We start from the raw sequence: 17,646 nt of genomic DNA on the forward strand, positions 1-17,646 counted from the left end.
TGGGGGCGTCGGCAGTACAACAGCACTATTTTTAGCGTTGCTGTACCGTCGTTCTTGCAGCGGTATTCGGCCGCTAGCGGTGCGGTTTTAACCCCCGCTGGCGGCCGAAAAAGGGTTAAAATCCCTCGTACAGCGCGGCTATAGCCGCGGTATTGCTTTCAATTGATTTCAATGGGCAGGAGCGGTGAAGGAGCGGTGAATACACCGCTCCTTCACCGCTCCAAAAAAGCAGTTTACAGGACTTTTTTCACCGCCCTGCCTGCGCACCGCTTCAGTGTGAAAGCCCTCGGGCTTTCACACTGAACAAACAGCGGAGGCTGTTTAGGGGCGGTTTTCAGGTGGTATTTTTAGTGCAATACCGCCTGAAAACCGCTCCAGTGTGAAAGGGGCCTAAGTGTATCCAGTGACACCAGGAAATGAGAGGAATGGGGCTGTGTACATAAATAGACACACACAGTACAGGTACAGTACATGCCCCTGCCCCCTCACAGGGTTTGTGAGCCTATGGCTCCTGCTGCTCTTAGTGTGTTCTGTGAGACCAGGAAGTGAGAGGAGTGGGGCTGTGTACATAAAAAGACACATAGTACAGATAAGCCACGCCCTCACTCCCTTTAAAGGATTTGTGAGCCTATAGCTCCTGCTGCTCTCAGTGTCTCCTGTGAGACCAGGACGTGAGAGCTGCGGGGCTGTGTACATCCATAGACACAAACAGTGCAGGTAACCCATGCCCCCGTTCTCTCACAGGATTTGTGAGCCTATGGCTCCTGCTGCTCTCAGTGTCTCCTGTGAGACCAGGAAATGAGAGGAGCGGGACTGTGTACACCCATAGACACACACAGTGCAGGTAAGCCACGCCCCCGTTCTCTCGCAGGATTTGTGAGCCTATAGCTCCTGCTGCTCTCCTGCCTCCTATGAGACCAGGACATTAAAGGAGTGGTGCTGTGTACATCCATAGACACAAATAGTACAGGTAAGCCACGCCAAAGAAATTCCAAGCTCAACTTACCGACCAGCCTGCTAACCGATCGAATTGTCCTGTCTAACAGCATGCATTAAAAACAGGCACATAGCATGCGCTATTTTATGAAGTCATACGGTATTTTAGTAGTGAAATCCTGTGGTAATTTAACACCGGTAGTAGCTGGCAACCTTAAAGCGGAGTTCCACCGATTTTATGTACTTGCTCTTTATGGTATCCCCTCTGAGCATCCTTTTCCCAATGCAAATTCTTTTTTTTTCTTTTTCTTTAAATTGAAATACCTTTTATATTCTTCTCTCTCCTGCATTTCCAGCAGTAACTGCCTAGGCGATTACGTCACCAGGCGATTCGCAAGGGCTCCTGGGATGGCGGCGTCATGTATCTCAGGAGTCCTTGCGAAATGCCTAGTGACAAAATCTCGCATTATTTCCAGACCGTTGCTACGGAAATGTGTCAGGAGGAAGGAGCGCCACGCGGTGACATTACTGCGCAGGCGTGAGATCAGGAAGTGCATGCTGGGTAGCCACCTTCACCTAGTCCTGAAAATAGATAACAGAGGGCTTCAGATGACCACAGTGGACATGAACCCTGCCACTAGGGAACAGTCTCCATCCGACATCCAGGATGATTGGTGGCGTCAGCCGGCTACTATAAATACATCATTCATTAATTCATTACTTTGCTCACCATTGAAGGGTTTAACCTCGCCTCTTGCTCTCTCTAGCAATTTTTTCAGCTTGTGAAATTAAGGAAACTTGGCCTTAGTGATAATGAAATCCAGCGACTTCCTCCAGAGATAGCAAATTTCATGCAGCTGGTAGAACTTGATGTATCGTGGAACGATATTCCAGAGATACCAGAAAGCATCTCATTTTGTAAAGCACTCCAAGTGGCTGATTTCAGTGGAAATCCACTCACAAGATTGCCTGAAAGTTTTTCAGACCTGGAAAGCCTAGCATGTCTGTCCATTAATGATATCTCGCTGCAGGCGCCTCCAGAAAACATTGGGAACCTAACAAACCTGGCTTCATTAGAGCTGAGAGAAAATTTACTGACCTATTTACCAGAGTCTCTTTCCCAGCTTCATAGACTTGAAGAGCTTGATTTAGGAAACAATGAAATATATAACTTGAAAGTCCTGCTTCTGGTGTGATTTCTGGGAGAAATTGATTGATGGAGAATACTATCCGGATATTGCTGTCTGTATTGATGAGGGGTTCCAGAGAGCTGAACTTGCTGGATGTTTCTGAGAATATTTATACATGCCTATCTTTCACAGCCATCTGGTAAGCAGACTACCTTATCACGTGGTGTCGAGTGCTCCTATATATATATGCACTATAGCTGGTGATCGGATTTCTCCTGCTTTCCAGTTCTTTGGGACTTTTTACCTGTCGTTATTTTCAGCGCTGCATTATATACATTTTGAATTTTAACGTTTGGATATCAACAGACCATGCTGGCTGCTTGTTTTCATCAGTTAATTATAGATTAGCGCAGATTTTCTTTTTGATCTTACTTTATTACGAACACTGAAAGCAGACATCTATGCCCAGTTCACATTATTGATTCTAGTAGCTATACTGGATAACACCATTAGAATCATATCAAAGGAAATTACAATACAACCAGGATAACCTAAAGTTTTGCCAAATTTGCTATACCCTGTTATCAAGGATTACTTTAGTTGCAACACAAAGAGGCTAGCTGAAGACATCTGGATTTTAAAGCAATACCCTTTTACCCTTTTGTTATCCTTTTCCTTCATCTGCTTTAGTTGCATTGGACTTCATCTAGAGGGAGCCAGCCAATTCGAACATAATAGTCTGTATATTGTTTCTTTTTATTGTGCAAGATTTAATGGCCTGTGAGTTGAGGAGGCAGAAGGAAGAAACTGACAGAAGATATAGTGCCAGTTGTCTACTCTCCTGTGAACCTGTTCCCATAGGTTTTGTGATTGGGTTAATATTTATGTTCATTTATAGTTAAAGGAACTTTGCACCATTATATTGCCTTTTTGATAAGTATAGATAAAATATCCGTATGTAAGAGTTTTCTTACTATTTGACAAAGTTGAGATAGCCCTATTTTTGTGTTCTCGTTACTACAGTAAACATACTTAAACTGTTTCTTTAATACTGTGTGAGTCTCTATTTACTAATACAGTTGGCAAGATGACTGAACCCAGGGTGTCAGAGGTAATGGAGGATTCGCAGAGTTAAGGTAATCAGTGGGGTACAGAGTCTATTAGCAGCCCTCACGGGGGTACCGCTACGTATATATATACTGTATATATTCAAATAGAAATGCAGTAGTGACGTGGCAGATGGTTGTGTGCAAACCCATGCGGCAAGCACATGGTTCTAAACACCACCATGTGCACATTCCCACTGCTACCAATGATGCTAGCCATACTCTGTCATGGCTCAGTGGGGATTAATTTTGTATGGTTCTGCTATGTTTCCCATGTACGCAGATCTGCTTACTTAGGAGTTTAAATGCGATTGCCATGGAGTGGCCAGTCCCTTGATGAGGCATAAACAAACATCCTTAAAAGAGCAAACAGATCTCCGGTGTCCACGGGAAGGTTTCCGCAGCCAATGGTCTTCCACCAGCGTCTGTATGTGTGAATACCCTCGCATGAGTGTATTACAGCAAAACAGACACTGGGGGGCATCTGACAACATACATTAATACAAATTTCCACAACGGTGCGTATGTGCCGATGACGTGAATATCTCCTAAACGGTGCAAGTTTAGGAGATATTCCCGGTACCTACAGGCAAGCCCTATTATAGGCTTACCTTTAGGTAAAAGTGGTAGTAAAGGGTTTATAACCACTTTAATGTTTATATACACTGCTTATTGCTGATCTTGCATTTATTAGTTGATTTCAGTCTAGTGGTACAGAACTTTAACCTAAGCCACTTCAGCCTAGAAATAACATTGCTTAGCAGACTGTCTTAACCCTTCCTCTGTGTGCTCATTTATACTTAACTCCTTCCCGCCGAGCGTACGCATATATACGGCTGCGGCTTTAGGGGGTTATACCAGGATTATGCCTACAGCTGCAGGCATTATCCCGGTACTGTTTTTTAGAGCGGGCGATCGGCTTTCCAGGGATAACAACCGATGCATCTAAAAGCTGCTCGGTTGTTATCCCAGAGGAGCGGGAGGGGACATACCCCCCTCCCATCGCCTTCCGCCGCTCTTACCGGGCCTCCCGTCCCACCGAAAGACCCGATCCTCGATCCGCCACTTCCAGCGGCTAGAGGCAGACTGGCACGAAGCTGGATATGGCTTCGTTCTAGTCTTCTCTCTGTAAACACGGAAATGATGTCACAACGTCACTTCCGGTTTACTCGGCTTCCAATGGTGCCGGTTTTCAAAAAATATACAGTATTCAGAATCACCGTTTTTGGCGATCTGATTACTTTGAAGTGTAAAGGAGGGATTTGGGGTCTTTTAGACCCCCCGATCCCTCCATAAAGAGTACCTGTCACCACCTATTACTGTCACAAGGGATGTCTACATTCCTTGTGACAGCAATAAAAGTGATCAAAATTTTTTTTTAAAAAACACAATGTAAAAAAATAAAAATGAATGGAAATAAAAAAAATAAAAAATTTTTAAAGCGCCCCCGTCCCCGCGAGCTTGCGCAGCAAAGAAAACGCATACGGAAGTCGTGCCCGCATATGTAAATGGTGTTCAAATCACACATGTAAGATATTGTCGCGATCGTCAGAGCGAGAGTAATAATTCTAGCACTAGACCTCCTCTGTAACTCTAACCTGGTAACTGTTATCTTTTTTTAAAACGTCGCCTATGGAGATTTTTAGATACTGTAGTTTGTCGCCATTCCACGAGTGTGTGCAATTTTAAAGCGTGACATGTTTGGTATCTATTTACTTGGCGTAACATCATCTTTCACATTATATAAAAAAAATTTGGTTAACTTTACTGTTTTGTTTTTTTTTAAATTCATGAAAGTGTCTTTTTCCCCAAAAAGTTGCGTTTAAAAGACCGCTGCACAAATACTGTGTGACATAAAATATTGCAACAATCGCCATTTTATTCTCTAGATTCTCTGCTAAAAAAAATATACATAATATTTGGGGGTTCTAAGTAATTTTCTAGCAAAAAATACTGATTTTAACTTGTAAATACCAAATGTCAGAAATAGGCTTAGTCATGAAAGGGTTAAACTGCTGTTTACTCTAATCCATACCAATACATTAGGTTGATTTACCCCTAAACTTGTGGCTATTTTTTGATACTAGTTCACAGTCAAGTTAAAGGATATGTAAACGTTCGATTTTTTTCACCTCAATGCATAGAATGCATTGAGGTGAAAAACCGTGAGGGTTTACAACCCCTTTAAAGATGTCCACACTTGTGTTTTTACACCTCAATGCATAGAATGCATTGAGGTGAAAAACTGCGAGGGTTTACAACCCCTTTAACCACTTGCCTACCAGGCACTTACTCCCCCTTCCTGCCCAAGCCATTTTTCAGCTTTCAGTGCTGTCGCACTTTGAAAGACAATTGCGCGGTCATGCTACACTGTAACCAAACAAATTTCTTATCATTTTCTTCACACAAATAGAGCTTTCTTTTGGCGGTATTTATTCACTGCAGGGTTTTTTATTTTTTACAAAAAAAAAAGACCAAAAATTTCGAAAAAAAAATGTTTTTTACTTTTTTTCTGTCAGTTTTTTTCTGTAAATTTTGTAACTAAGTAATTTTTCGCCTTCACTGGTGTGTGCTGATGAGGCAGCACTGATGGGCACTGATAGGCTGAACTGGTGGGCATTGATGAGGTGGCACTTATGGGCACTGATGAAGTGGCACTGATGAGGAGGCACTAATATGCCGCACTTATGGGCACTGATAGTTGGCACAGATATGTGGCACTGATGCGAACTGTTGGGTGGCACTGATGGGCACTGTTGGGTGGCACTGAGGGGCACTTATAGGCAGCACTGGTGGGCACTGATAGGCGGCACTGGTGGGCACGGATAGGTGGTACCGATAGGTGGTACAGATGGGCAATGATGGGCATTAATGGGTGGCACTGATGGGCGACACTGATGGGCATTGATCGACAGCAGTGATGGGCACTGATGGGCAGCACTGATAGGCGGAACTGAGTGCCAGCACTGACTGGCATTGCTAATGGGCACTTATTGGTGGCACTTGTGGGTAGTGGTGGGCACTGATTGCTGCCACTGGTGGGCACTATATGCCGGCATTGGTGGGCAATGGTGGGCGCTGTTTGTGACACTGTATTTATTTATTGTAATCAGGGCACTGATCATCAGTGCCCTGATTACATCCCTAGATGTCCCCCTGTGAGGAGAAGATGCTGATCGACTGTCCTCTCCTCACACTCTGTCAGTGTGAGGAGAGGAGAGCCGATTACCGGCATCTCCTTGTTTACATGTGACTGTCTGTGATTGCACACAGCCGATCACATGGTTAAAGAGCCGCAGATGCGGCTCTTTACACAGATCGGGGTAGCGCCGTGTCCTAGCAACACGGCGCGGCCGCGATCGCTGCTCTGCGCTCCCCTGTGGGCACACGAGAGTGGCCGTTCTGGGACCCCGTCATATGACGTTGTCCCAGAACGAGAGCTGCACCGCCCCGCTGTCCTTTGACGGTGGGCGGGCAGCATGCAGTTAAAGATGTCCACACTTGTGTTTCTATAAGTGTGTGCAATGTTCACTCAACTAATTGTGCCAGAGGGGCTGCAATTCTTCTTGGAGTCGAGGCACAGAACAAAGAATCTAAATTACCAAGCAGCTCCTGTGGTGGTAGCGCTACATTCACACAATATTTTTACGTATTTCTATGAGAATCGTATGTAAAAAGGTGCGAGTTTTCCGTGAAAACATTGATAAATATCCCTCTAATTATATTTGTCATTTTTTTGGTTTGTCTTTTTTCCCCAAGGGTGTCGAGTTTGCCAAATAATTACTACACCATAATTTATATCAAAAATATGATGAAGGATCATGAAAGCAAGCAGTGTGTGGGAGATTTTTATTTATTTACTTAACTTTGTATTTTCTAAAATAAATTAATAGAAATAATTTTGAGAGTGTGACACAATAGCCCCAAAAACAACCTTGTGCGACAATCTCATACACCATGTGGCTCTCTGCCAGATATCACATGGGGGTTGTCTTGTGTTTGCTTGGTAACCCATCTGCTATCTCAGCAAATAGATTTATATTTTTAAAGTTGTATACAGGAATAAGCAAATATGGTCTTAATACAAGAGTCATGTGAATTCTTACCTGAATCTTTTGTATAGTACTTCCAGATGTGTGCATTGATCCAGCATGAAACTTTGTCTTTGTACAAGAGGTTTTTGTAACAGCCACTACCAGTGCCTGATTACAACCAGTTCTAGTACCTGATTACAGCTGGAACCAGTGCCTGATTACAGCCAGTGACAGTATCTGATTACAGCCAATGACAGTACCTGATTACAGCCAATGACAGTACCTGATTCAGCCAGTGACAGTACCTGATTACAGCCAATGACAGTACCTGATTACAGCCAATGACAGTACCTGATTCAGCCAGTGACAGTACCTGATTACAGCCAATGACAGTACCTGATTACAGCCAATGACAGTGCCTGATTACAGCCAGTGACAGTACCTGATTACAGCCAATGACAGTACCTGATTACAGCCAATGACAGTACCTGATTCATCCAGTGACAGTACCTGATTACAGCCAATGACAGTACCTGATTCAGCCAGTGACAGTACCTGATTCAGCCAGTGACAGTGCCTGATTACAGCCAGTGACAGTACCTGATTACAGCCAATGACAGTACCTGATTCAGCCAGTGACAGTACCTGATTCAGCCAGTGACAGTGCCTGATTACAGCCAGTGACAGTACCTGATTCAGCCAGTGACAGTACCTGATTACAGCCAGTGACAGTACCTGATTACAGCCAGTAACAGTACCTGATTCAGCCAGTGACAGTGCCTGATTACAGCCAGTGACAGTGCCTGATTACAGCCAGTGACAGTGCCTTTTAACCGCCTGTGACAGTACCTTATACAGCCAGTGACAGTGCCTAATTACAGCCAGAGCCAGTACCTGATACAGCCAGTGTGAGTGCCTATTTACAGCCAGTGCCAGATTATGACCAGTACCAGTGCCTGATTACAGCTAGAACCAGTACCTGATACAGCCAGTGCCAGTGTCTATTTACAGCCAGTGACAGTGCTTGATTACAACCTGTGGCAGTGCCTGATTACAGCCAGTGCCAGTGCTTGATTACAACTAGTGCCAGTGCCTGATAACAGTTGGTACCAGTGCCTGATTACAGCAAGTACCAAAGCCTGATTACAACCGAGTACCATTGCCTAATTGCAGCCAGCACCACTGCCTAATTAAAGCATGTGCCAGTGCCTGACAACAGCCATTATCAGTGCCTGTCCATACCCGTGCCTGATTACAGCAGGTACTAATACCTGACTAAAGCCAGTACCAATGGCCGGTTACAGTTTGTACCAGTGCCTGATTGCAGCAAGTATCAGTGCCTGATTACAGCAAGTACCTGTGCCTGATTACAACCAGTGCCAGTACCTGATTGCAGCCACTACCAGTGCCTGATTACAGTGACGGTGGCAGGTGACACAGGACTTGGTAGTGAGAGAACAGGTAATGCTTCATGTTTCCCACTTAGTGGCAGAGTCTGCATATTGGAGCCCACTGCAGTGCAAGTCTGTGGACTGAGCCTGTGGTCATAATGTGCAAGGCCATCATGAAAAGTATGATGGTTTCCCTGTGTGCTCAAGGGCATATCGTGTCAAGACAAGTGTCTAGTAAACATTTGAGCTAGACTAGTAGAGTTAAAGACATTCTCATAATGCTACAGAGTCTATGGTTGGGACCGTCAGGAACAGACCTAGCCGCCGGCTGGAGAAGAGGCGCAGCCCTTTTGTAAGCGTCTGTGGATCTAAGTGTATAGTGGCCTCCTGCCTGAAAGTGTTAAACTCTAAAAAGTAAGTGCCATGAACTTGGCTTGCAGTATCAGTGGTGGGCCCTAGGAGGTGCATGCTAGAAAATGTGTATTATGGGAGACGGTTTTCACTTTTTTTTTTTACTCTCACGCACAGTATATTGTTTTGGTGTAAGCTTATCTTTTTACCATAAACACCTTGCAAATTTGGTGCAAATAATTCTGCTCGTCAAGAATACATTTTGAAGTGGACCGAATTATGCAAAATAAAGACAAAATTATCATAGGTTTCCTTTAAACTTCTACAACACAGGGACTGAGTCTTAACAACTGTGTATGTGTTAATGATCGATGGACTAATATTTTTGTTAAATTAATTACATTATAATTCCCTGCACTATCTATGTTGTAAGGTGCCGCGCGCTTTATTAGTACTAAATAAATTGTAAATGCGTTGCCATAGTAATAAGCAAAACAGACGTGTAACACATTTATCAGAATTCTCCATACCAATCAGATTGTCATATGACTTGCTGGATGGGTTTGTTGAATATGTATTAGTTTCTGCTGTGTAGCACAGAATTTGTTTTGAGCCCATCCATCCATACATGTTCAGCAGTTGTGAAATGAGATGAGAATGTGTCTAGGTAAGCCAGTGTTAATTGACTGAGCTCAATGACTATGCCCCAAATGGGAACACATATTGCATGTGGAGCTTCAATTACTAATAAGAAAGCCATACTCTAATATTCTTACTATGCTCCCCTTACTTCTATTTCTTTAACCTGATCTTCTGATTTTGTAACTATTCTAAATATTCCTGTTCATTTAACCTTCTTTTTATTCCATTGGGTAACATGTAGATGGACATGTGTTCCTCTGGGGTGTGGATGGTGGTAGCCAATGGTACCATGATCCCATTTTACAAATGTGCAGTTTTCTTTTCCTAAATTTAGGCAGTGATGACATTAATGATAAAAAGGGCCATGATTTGAACCACACCTATAGGATGTGTAAAACTGTCCCATATTGAACTGCTTAAAACAAGCTGTTAGCTGCAGTTACAGCCACAAGCTTGGTATACATCCGTATTTTCTTTTCAGTAAAAATTATCTAGGTAGCTCTACAGCCATGTGATCACATTTACTGTAGCATGAAGGGCTGCCTTGTAATAGCAATAAAGTTAAATGGAAAAAAGTTTTAAAAAAATTAAAATAGGTGTTAATAAAATAAAAATACTAAAAAAAAAATGTAATACATGTAAATGCAAACAGGCACGTAGATCCCGCATGTATATGTAAACAGTTATTGCACCATACATGTGAGGTATTGTAGCAAAGGTTAGACTGAGAGCAATAATTCTAGGAATAGCTCTGATAACCTGTAAAGGCTTTTAAAGTGTCACCATTTCACGGGCATCCGCAGTTTTCAGCTTTGACATGTTTGGTAACTTTTTAATCAACACAACCACATCTTTTATATATTTCCAAAAGTTGGGTATTATATTTTGGTTGTGTGCACTAAAATTCTAACACAAGCTAAAAGTTTGATAAACTGCAAATATCATGCAGCATAAAAAAATCGCAACAGCCACCATTTTATTCTGCAGGGCTTTTGCTTTCAGAAAATGTAAATTATTTGGAGTTTCAAAGTAATTTTCTAGTAAAAAATGCTGATTTAACATGTGTGTGAAAATGTTTTAAAAATGACTGGGACAACGAGTAGTTAAGGGGGATCTCTGTTAAGACCCATGTCACTTTGCTGGGGGAAACGATTCTTTCCATAAGTGATTCTTTCTCTAAGTGGTTCTTTAGACAAGTGCTATGCAATTCAGGCTCTGCTTCACCTGAATGTCTCATCTGAAAATATCTTTTCTGTCCCTCCACAGGTATTTTGCTGCTGACATCCACCCAAAACTGAAAACTGACTGCTTGCTTTCACTATGTCTATGCGCCTTTTGGTATGTTGCTGCCGTCACCATATGTTGCCCTGTCTGCATCATTATGATGTTTATGTTGCTCTGTAGTGTCTTACCTAAAGTATGAGCTGATCTTATCCTTGTGTAAAAACATGAAAAACAAAAAATTGCTGCGCTATTGAATTGCGAGAAATATATAAATCAATATAAAATGAATAAATAATGGTGATAAGTCCATAAAGTGTCCAAAACAAATGAAGAAATCCTTGAAGTCGTATCTCAGAGGATAATAGAAGTGTACCTTCCACCGTGTTAATAAAAGATGTGCCCTTACCAGATAACTAGACTGCACATTGTAGGATCATAGTGAGACAGATTCACACATCATGGGAGATCCATCCACTGGATGTAAACGAGAATGGCGTTGAAGCCAATCTTGCTGGTTTCTCTCTTTCCCTCTCTCTCATGGATGTGATATAAGAAATTGAAAATTTCCACAAGTCCAACATAACATGGATTAAAAAAGCTTCTGGGTTCAAAGAATCTGCAGATCACAAACAAACTAGTGTGGTGTATTGAGCATAGACTCCGCCCTACTAGTTTTGTCATACATCACGTCATTGGGGGTGTGGAGTCTATGTCGAGAGCCATGCTTTATATAGGGTCCAAGGAGGAAAGAGCAGAGCTGATCAAGTGCAACAATTATTGCTAAATGTGGCCACCAGTAACGTAAGGTGGATGTCCCAATCTTATTAGAATAAAATGGGTTGGCCCACACATGTAAAATCCAAACCTCGTTTGTAAAAAGAAAATGTCCACTCATAGTATCACATTGGATGGTCAAGCCTCGTTCTGAAATTTAACATGGCCACCATGATAACAATGAACAAGACCTCGGTTTAAATAAAAAGAGAAAAGACCAAGCCTGATTTGCAGATTAACATATTATCTTTACAACTCTGCTCCCTTGCAAACCTAACTTAGATGTAAAAAGTTTGCTTTGCTAGCCGGGGGGGGGGGGGGGGGATTTGTGCTGGGGGCATTTGGGGAATGAGATGATTTGAGCTGGGGGGTTGGGGAAGCAAAGATTCATGCTGGGAAGTGGGATTTCATCAGGAGGAGCGGATTTTTACTGGCAGGAAAGGGAATTTATGCTTTGGGATGGGGGTAAGCATGCAGATTAGTGCTCAATTTTTTTTTTGTGGGGGGGGGGGGGGGAGGGGATATTTGTTCATACATAATGCTCATACATCTTGGGGGGGTGTATTTTGGCATGTTTTCCCGGGCTCTAGATAACCTTGTCCCAGCACTGCCCCACCATTAACTGTATAAAACTTTCACAACTCTTTATTCAATTTACGAAAACTAAAGACTAAAAGAGTGGATTTTAAAGGAACAAAGGTAGACTGTCTAAAAATGATAAGATTGGTTTATTGGATACAAAATTTATATAGTGAAAACAGTTAATACATATAAATACACATACAAATTCACGAAATTGGTATTCTATACCCCACACATAACCTTTGACATCACTTCATACGATACATAAATATAGTAGTGTATCCAAAAAACGGAAAAACAAAGTTCCCGTAGTAATGTTCCAGCTAGGGATGTAGGTAAGCAGGCATGATTCTGTTTACCATGACTGAAACCTGGCTTCATGAATCCGACACTACTTTTCCTGCTTCCCTCTCCCATGGTGGCCTTCTCTGGACTCACTCCCCCAGACCCAGTGGATGGAAAGGGAGGTGGAGTGGAAATCCTTCTAGCCCCGCACAGCACTAGGCACTTCACCAACCTCCCTCTCTGACACTCTCTTCTTTTGAGGCACATTGTATTCACCTATTTTCTCCCATTTCTCTAAGAATTTCTGTGATCTACTGGCCCCTGGACAGGTATTCTTTAATTACTTCTCTGCCTGGCTACCCTACTTTCTCTCTTCTAAAAATCCCTACAATAATTCTCAGTGACTTCAACATCCTTGTTAATACTAACACTCCTGCTACTTCTAAACTTCTTAGTCTAACCTCCTCCTTGGACCTAACACAGGGGAAACATGCTTCTAATCACTCTGATGGCAAAATGCTTGACCTTGTTTTCTCCTACCTATGCACTCCATGCAACCTCTCCAACAATCCTCGCACTCCAACCACCTAAAAGTTACCCGTAGAAACCTTTACCAACTCAACCCTTCTCTACTACTGACCACCTCTATGCCAAAATCTCACCCCTGTCCTGCCCCAATCTAGCCACGTCTGTCTACAACAGTACACAAGCTTTCCCCCCTCATTACACCAGAAGTCTGAAAAAACTTAGCCGCGCTCTCGTGAGACCTGTGGCGTAAGACTAAGTCTCAGAAAGGCTTTAACCAAAATAAATCTGCCCTCCGAAAATACTTTTCCTGAATCCTCACTGCCAAACAGACCTATTTTATCACTCTTATTAACACCTTCTCATCTATTCCCTGTCAACTCTTCTCTACCTTCAACTCTCTTCTTTGTCCTTCACTGTATCCACCCACTAATTCACTCACTGTCCAGAAGATCGCCAATCACTTCAAAAATAAGATTGATACAATTCCTGAGGAGATCTCTGATGCGTCAGATACCTCCCCCCACTTAATGCTCCATGTCCACAGATACAATGATTGCTTATCTCATTCAACCCCACTACTATAGATTAGGGATGAGCTGAACACCCCCCCCCCCCGGTTCGGTTCGCAGCAGAACATGTGAACGGCAAAAAATTTGTTTGAACACGCGAACACCGTTAAGGTCTATGGGACACGAACGTGAAAAATCAAAATGCTAATTTTAAAGGCTTATATGCAAGTCATTGCCATAAAAAGTGTTTGGGGACCCGGGTCCTGCCCCAGGGGACATGTATCAATGCAAAAAGTTTTAAAAACTGCAGTTTTTTTGGGAGCAATAATGCTTAAAGTGAAACAATAAAAACAAAATATTCCTTTAAATACCGTGCCTGGGGTGTGTCCTTGGTATGCCTGTAAAGTAGCGCATTTTTCCCTTGTTTAGAACAATACCACAGCAAAATGAGATTTCTAAAGGAAAAAATGTCATTTAAAACTACTCGCGGCTGTAATGTATTGTCGGGTCCCAGCAATATAGATGAAAATCATTGAAAAAAAGGCATGGGTTCCCCCCCCATCCATTACCAGGCCCTTTGGGTCTGGTATGGATAGTAAGGGGAACCCGGCACCCAAATAAAAAAATGGTGTGGGAGGCCCCCAGGCACTATATACTCTGAACAGCAGTTTATATACTATACGGCCTGCCCTATATACTCTGCAGAAAATTGGGCCTTAGGTTTTGGTGGTACCAGAACACTGTAAGCCCTCACAGTTACTCTTGATGAGCGCAGAAACGGGCCCTGCTGTGAAATACTACATCAAACATTGTAATTACATGCCCCTGTTAAACAGGGGCAGAAAATTTGGGCCTTTGGTGGTGGTGGTACCAGAACACTGTAAGCCCTCACAGTTAATCCTGTTGGGCACAGGAACGGGCCCTGCTGTGAAATATTATATCAAGAATTGTAATTACATGCCCCTGTTAAACAGGGGCAGAAAAATTGGGCCTTTGGTGGTGGTGAGCCACAACAACTGTAAGCCCTCACAGTTACTCTTGTTGGCCGTGGGAACGGGCCCTGCTGTGAAATATTATATCAAGAATTGTAATTACATGCCCCTGTTAAACAGGGGCAGAAAAATTGGGCCTTGGGTGGTGGTGGTGGTGCCACAACACTGTAACCCCTAACAGATACTCTTGTAGGGCGCAGGAACGGACCCTGCTGTGAAATATTAGATCAAAAATTTTAATTACATGCCCCTGTTAAACAGGGGCAGAAAAATTGGGCCTTGGATGGTGGTGGTGGTGCCACAACACTGTAACCCCTAACAGATACTCTTGTTGGGCACAGGAACGAGCCCTGCTGTGAAATATTAGATCACAAATTGCAATTACATGCCCCTGTTAAACAGGGGCAGAAAAATTAGGCCTTGTGTGGTGTTGGTGGTGCCACAACACTGTAAGCCCTCACAGATACTTTTGTTGGGTGCAGGAACGGGCTCTGCTGTGAAATATATAAAAAAATTGTAATTATACGCCCTGTTAAACAGGGGCAGAAAAATTGGGCCTTGGATGGTGGTGGTGGTGCCACAACACTGTAACCCCTCACAGATACTCTTGTTGGGCATAGGAACAGACCCTGATGTGAAATATTGGATCACAAAGTGTAAATACATGCCCCTGTTAAACAGGGGCAGAAAAATTGGGCCTTGGATGGTGGTGGTGGTGCCACAACACTGTAACCCCTAACAGATACTCTTGTTGGGCACAGGAACGAGCCCTGCTGTGAAATATTAGATCACAAATTGCAATTACATGCCCCTGTTAAACAGGGGCAGAAAAATTAGGCCTTGTGTGGTGTTGGTGGTGCCACAACACTGTAAGCCCTCACAGATACTTTTGTTGGGTGCAGGAACGGGCTCTGCTGTGAAATATATAAAAAATTGTAATTATACGCCCTGTTAAACAGGGGCAGAAAAATTGGGCCTTGGATGGTGGTGGTGGTGCCACAACACTGTAACCCCTCACAGATACTCTTGTTGGGCATAGGAACAGACCCTGATGTGAAATATTGGATCACAAAGTGTAATTACATGCCCCTGTTAAACAGGGGCAGAAAAATTGGGCCTTGGGTGGTGGCGGTGGTGCCCTAAACAAAAAATATTGTTGGAAGCTAGCATCATCAAGATTGAGGAGGAATAGGATAGTCAGCATAGGCAGTCTTCAAGGGATCCCACATCCATAGCAAATTCAATCAGTTACATCAGCATCAGGTGCTTGATAGCTGCAGATCCAAGACTGATTCATTTTTATGAATGTGAGCCTATCAACGGAGTCTGTGGACAGACGCACTCTTTGATCTGTTACAAACCCTCCAGCAGCACTGAATGTGCGTTCAGAAAACATGCTGGATGCAGGACAGGCCAGTAGCTGTCAGGGCTGGGCTCAGCCCTTCCTTCTCTGAGCTGGCCGCTCAGTTGTCGGCTAATTGCCAGGTCCTATCTCTCCACAGTTACTCAGCTGTTGATGATATCCTGCTCATCAGTCCTGCCTACTTGAGCCGTCCAGCCCAGATGATCTCTACCTTCGCCTTAGTCAACATCACAGAGACGCTCTCCTGCATTCCTGTTAAAAGACTTGCTTGGCTGACATCCCTTCTGGCTCCAGATCCTGCTTGCTGTTTTACTATGCTCATCTCTGGCTTTCTGATGTTTGGCTTGTCTGACTATCCGTTCTGGTTCCTGACATACTGGCATTATATGACCGGTGGAAATGACCACAGACTTTTCTGGCCTGCCTCAGGAGATCCTGTAAGCCTGGGTACCTGCTCAAGAACCGCTGCACCACTACATTCAGGACGTGTGCCAAACATGGAACATGGGTCAAGTGTCCCTGTCAGAGGGTGGAGAGAAGGTTGGTGCCATTGTCGCATACAACCATTCCTGGCTGAAGCTGGCGTGGCATCAACCACCTCTGGGCCTGCCACTGCAGAGCTGACAGAATCTCTGCCCCAGTATGGCTCCTGTCATCTAAGCAAACCAACTCAAGCACCGCATGGCATCTTTTTGCCTGACTGCTTGCATAGCCCCTTGAATGCTTATGGAGCACCGCTTGTTCAGAGGACAAATCTGCAGAAGAGGCCATAGAGGAAGAAGAAAAGGAGGGGGTGGAGGAGAGAGCTGTGGCAGAATCACCACTAGCATTTTGGAGGCGTGGTGGTGGAACAAGCTCCAACAATACTGAACCCTGTCCTGCATCCTTCCCAGCTGCCAGCAGAGTTACCTAGTGTACCGTGAAGGAAAGATAACGTCCCTGCCCATGCCTGCTGGACCATGAGTCAGCTGTAATATGCACCTTACTGCTGACCGCCCTATCCAACGAGGCCAAACCATTGCCTTCCACATGCCGGTAGAGAGCTGGAATGGCCTTCTGTGAAGAGAAATGGCGTTTTGGAACCTGCCACTGAGGTACAGCACATTCCACAAATTCACAAAAGGGGGCAGAGTCTACCAGCTGAAAAGGCAGCAGTTGCAGTGCTAGCAATTTGGTCAAGCTAGCATTTAGACGCTGAGCATGTGGATGGCTGGGACCAAATTTCTTTTTACGGTTCAGCAACTGGGGTAGGGAAATTTGCCTGATAAAATCAGATGGTGGTGTACTGCTAGCAGATTGGCTGCAAGTATTTGGGACACCTATTGCTATACCTTCATTCCTCTCAGTGCAGGTTTTTGAGAGGACTGGAGGTACAGTAGGGTTGGAGATCCCAGATGAGGAGCAAGAAGAAGTCCGCCTTTTTCTTTGATGTGGGTCTTTCAAGTGCTGTTGCCAACGGACTGCATGGCAGGTCGTCATATGTCTGGTCAAGCATGTGGTGCCCAAGCGGCTGCTGTTCTGGCCACGCTTAATCCGCTTTAGACATAGGTTGCAAACAGCAACGGTGCGATATGTTACACATGTGTCGAAAAAGGCCCACACCAAGGAACTTTTAAAAGTCAGTGGGAGTCAGCAACAACCTGCACCTGCAGAGCTGTGCGGTGTAATGCAATAGGGTGGCTGCCTACTAGAGGACATCCTGCCTAGTTGGAGTTGTGCCTCCTCCTCCTCCTCTCTTCTCTCAGGCACCCAAGTACAGTCAGTGACCTCATCATCCCCTCCCTCCTCGTCACTGGAGC

This window comes from Aquarana catesbeiana, linkage group LG02, assembly GCF_042186555.1.
Source record: "Aquarana catesbeiana isolate 2022-GZ linkage group LG02, ASM4218655v1, whole genome shotgun sequence".
Taxonomy (NCBI): Eukaryota; Metazoa; Chordata; class Amphibia; order Anura; family Ranidae; genus Aquarana; species Aquarana catesbeiana.